This window comes from Ornithodoros turicata, chromosome 3, assembly GCF_037126465.1.
Source record: "Ornithodoros turicata isolate Travis chromosome 3, ASM3712646v1, whole genome shotgun sequence".
NCBI lineage: Eukaryota > Metazoa > Arthropoda > Arachnida > Ixodida > Argasidae > Ornithodoros > Ornithodoros turicata.
Window position 1 is genome coordinate 64,533,223 of NC_088203.1, and position 4,218 is coordinate 64,537,440.

Below are 4,218 nucleotides of genomic sequence, written 5' to 3' on the forward strand. Positions count from 1 at the left end.
TGGCCGGTGACGACGTGCCAGTAGTAATCACAGCCTATTAGCAATGAGATGCCAGGTATGTCGAGTCGAGAGGCAATATCGTCCGCAACGGGAATACCAGATTCAACGAGTTGGTCAGTGATGGCGGCTTCTGGAATTGGAAGGTTTCCCACACATATCTTGGAACTCAATGGCCTCTATTTCCAGATGGTCGTGGGCCAAAAGTGGCGTCAGTGACATTCGCACCCGGCGAGACAAGGTTTCGGCATTTGCACGGCGTCCTAGTACGAAGATAGCAAGCTGTTCGTGACCTGCTGTGGGGCATCGTAGCTTTGCTGAAACATCCTTGCGGATGAACGTCCGCTGGCTTCCTCCATCAAGCAATATACGGATGAGCTTTCTCTTAGGGGAACGCGGGGCTGCGACCCATGATCTTGCAGTTTCAAGTAGGATGACTGAGCCATTGTGAACACTAGAAACGTTGATGGAGGTGGCGGCGCCGTCATGCAAGGGATTCCCAAGAGATGGGGGCGGTAAGTCATGCTGATCTGAGCTAATCGCGTGATCCACCGATGATGCATGCGTAGCTTGCACGTTCTTGCAACACAAGGATGTCAAGTGTTTGCCGGTACAGTTTGAACAGGAAAGTCGCTTGGCAGTGCGACAGTCTTTAGCCAGATGCCGTGGTTTGCCACACTTGAAACAACATCCCGCTTGTCGCAATTTTACAAGCTTTTGCTCTGGGGTGAAGGTGATAACGTAATTCGCAACAGAATGATCGTTGGATCCACAAAGGAGACACGGAAAGGGCTTTCGCTCTCGAATTGTCGAGTCAGCGATGGTATTGAGCGCTGCGGCAGAAGCGATTTTAGGGGTCGGGCAAAATGAAAGAGAGTCCGCCTGATGGGATGGAGCTTCCCTTTTCCGTGGCACCATTCGTTCTCGGTGCTCTATTTCTCGCTGAAGGAAGGAAATTAAAGAGTCAAGAGTACCGGTGTCGGCTACCGGAGGAACCTCTCGTGATTCAGTTGCTACGTGCCTGGCCACGGTTCCAGATAGCTGTTGCGCGTGATGCCGATAATACTCTAGCTCCATGTCCGGTGGGAGTTTTCGCTTTTTTCAAGTTGGGAGTGCACAGTTTTGAATGGTACATAGCCTGCTCATACAAGTTTGCAGATACATACTAAAAGCTCTTCCACTTTGCAGTGGTGTGCCCTCTGCTTCACCAATTGATCAGAAGAAGTACATCGTATTTGAAGCTCCATTGTTAGAACTGTTCGAGAAAGGCAGGACTTGCGGTGCTGCGTGCAAAGTGGGCACAGAGGTTCGAGGGACACTTCTCACCGTAAAAGCTGAGTGCCCAAGTGAGCACACTTTATCTTGGAAAAGCCAGCCAGAGGTGAACAGGATGGCTGCAGGAAACATCTTGCTGTCTGGCGCAATACTTTTCAGTAGGGCTAGTGCAACCAAGGCAAGTACTCATAGGCTGTTATGTTGGCACAGATTCAAATGACACCGTGTATTTGCTTTCGAGCAGGTTCTTCGGTTACTCGAGTCAATTAATGTTCAGGTGATCTCGAAGGTAGCATAGAACACCTACCAGAGAGGGTACCTACTCCCTGCCGTGACACAGGTAGGACTATCAGAATTCACGGCCATATTGCGGAGCATAGACTGGTATTAGAAATCATACATACTTGGTGCGCTTGAATTTCCTGTTGCAATAATCTTCCAGCCACAATGACAACAGAATAACGAATGCAGTGATTTCATTCTTATTCACGTCATCGCTTCCTTTGATCCACTATGGTAGGTCTCGACTACAGAAACAGAATGCCTGCTCTCCTCACTTCAAGACAGGAACGTGAACCTTTTGGGTGATGGCAGATGTGACTCCTCTGGGCACTCTGCTAAGTACCTCACATACAGCTTTATGGATGCAGCATCACAGAAGATCATCAACTCTGTGCAAATTCAGGTCGGGGAGGTGAGTTCTGTCAGCTCGCTAAATGTTATTTTATTGCAATATTCCTGAACATATCTCATCTGCACCAGTCAGAAGATATTAGATCCAGCAGCCACATGGAAAAGGCCGGGTTCATAAGGTGCCTGGACGAAGTGAAGTGCAAGGGCATTACAGTTGCATCTATCACTACTGATCGCCATCCTGCTGTCCGAAAGTACATGCGCGAGAATGAGCCAACCATTGTCCATGGATTTGACATCTGGCATGTTGTAAAAGGTAACAAGAACTAGATTATAATTGCTTATGATGACCAGTTGCGTCATACAATTGCCATGCTTCAAAATGCTTATGGGCTATGTAGCTCACAAGATCTTGTAATGCAGGGATGAAGAAAAAGCTTGAAGCTGCAGCCAATTCCCGTGCATGTGCTGCCCTAAAACAATGGGTGCAGCATATTTGTAACCACCTTTACTGGTGTAGTGGCAACTCTGAGGGGAATACAGAGTTTCTGCTTAGCATGTGGAGAAGTATGAGCTTACGTACTCAAATGAACTGTATCGTCATTCAGGAGACAGTGTATACTAACTAAGAGATAATGCATCTAGGTTTGACCCGGCATGTTATCAACATCCATGACAGCCATGACGGACCATACAACCGTTGCCTCCACGGTGACCTTGGCGACCGGAGACCCTGGCTGCAGCCTGGTAATTGGAGGGCGTGAGAGTACATTTGCTTTCTAGCCCATATTGACTAATGTGTGCATGGTGTTCTCACTTTATATGTCAAACATGCAGGCACTTTTGTTTACATAAAACTGTGCAAGATAGTGCTAGACAAAAGGCTACTGACGGATATTGAACAGCTCTCTACAGTGGGGCAAACATCAGGCCATGAATCCTTCCACTCCTTGCTTCTGAAATTTGCTCCTAAGTCAACGGCATACACTCCAAAAGTTATGCGTGCAAGGTGTGTAACACTCAGTGTACATGATTTTTGTTTGTTTTTTTATTTATTTCTAGCATCACTTGAACTGTATATTATTAATGTTATTATCATGATTCAGACAGGTACCGCAAACTTTGGCACATATGGTACTTGTTTCACTGTTACTGATAGTGCCATTTTTTCCCTGTGTCTGTGCATGAACCTAGGACGCAAATCGCTACCCTGCATTTTAATGAAAATGCTGACCGCCCACTTGCACGTCGAAAAGATGGTGGCCTGATGTACAGGAGAAAGCTAGTTAAGACGAAAAAGGGCACGGAAGTAGTTTCTACCATGAAGACAAAAGCAACACATAGTGGGTTTCGTTTTAGTATACATAGTGTAGGGAAGAGATTTAGGCATGACCATATTTCCTTTTCTTTGTAGAGTATGTAGACCATCTTTTGAGGGAAGCACTGACAACTTGCCAAGATGTGAGCTACAGTGAAATGGTAGCAGCCTGCAAAAGCCCGGAGCCTGCACCAATGACTGCACAGTACGAACGGCAACCAAAGGAGGTCCTGATAGCTAGAAGAATGCTGCGGTTCCAAACAGAGGTACATGAACAGAGGTAATGTTCATTCATCACTTCATGGGTTCTCGTAGCAGTATAACTTTGTGATTTTCTAGGTGACTGCTGCCATGACATGTGCCTCTAACTGGAACTTAGCCTGATTGAGAAAAAAAGCCCCTCCATCCATGAGAATGAGGTACTGTTTCTTCATCACTTCATGGGTTCTCGTAGCAGTATAACTTTGTGATTTTCCAGCTGACTGCTGCCGTGACATGTGCCTCTAACTGGAACTTAGCCTGAGTGTGAAAAAAAGCCCCTGCATCCATGAGAATGAGGTACTGTTCTTTCATCACTTCATGGGTTCTCGTAGCAGTATAACTTTGTGATTTTCTAGGTGACTGCTGCCATGACATGTGCCTCTAACTGGAACTTAGCCTGATTGAGAAAAAAAGCCCCTCCATCCATGAGAATGAGGTACTGTTTCTTCATCACTTCATGGGTTCTCGTAGCAGTATAACTTTGTGATTTTCCAGCTGACTGCTGCCGTGACATGTGCCTCTAACTGGAACTTAGCCTGAGTGTGAAAAAAAGCCCCTGCATCCATGAGAATGAGGTACTGTTCTTTCATCACTTCATGGGTTCTCGTAGCAGTATAACTTTGTGATTTTCCAGCTGACTGCTGCCGTGACATGTGCCTCTAACTGGAACTTAGCCTGAGTGAGAAAAAAAGCCCCTGCATCCATGAGAATGAGGTACTGTTCTTTCATCACTT

The 4,218-nt window shown here is 46.3% G+C and overlaps 1 long non-coding RNA gene across 1 annotated transcript; it reads left to right on the forward strand.

The window, feature by feature from the left end:
• Nucleotides 1-2,171: 2,171 nt before the first annotated feature.
• LOC135387223 (uncharacterized) lies at nt 2,172-2,651 on the forward strand. Its single transcript, XR_010420952.1, has 3 exons — nt 2,172-2,221; nt 2,329-2,472; nt 2,551-2,651. It is a non-coding gene; the product is annotated as an uncharacterized LOC135387223 (long non-coding RNA).
• Nucleotides 2,652-4,218: the final 1,567 nt, after the last annotated feature.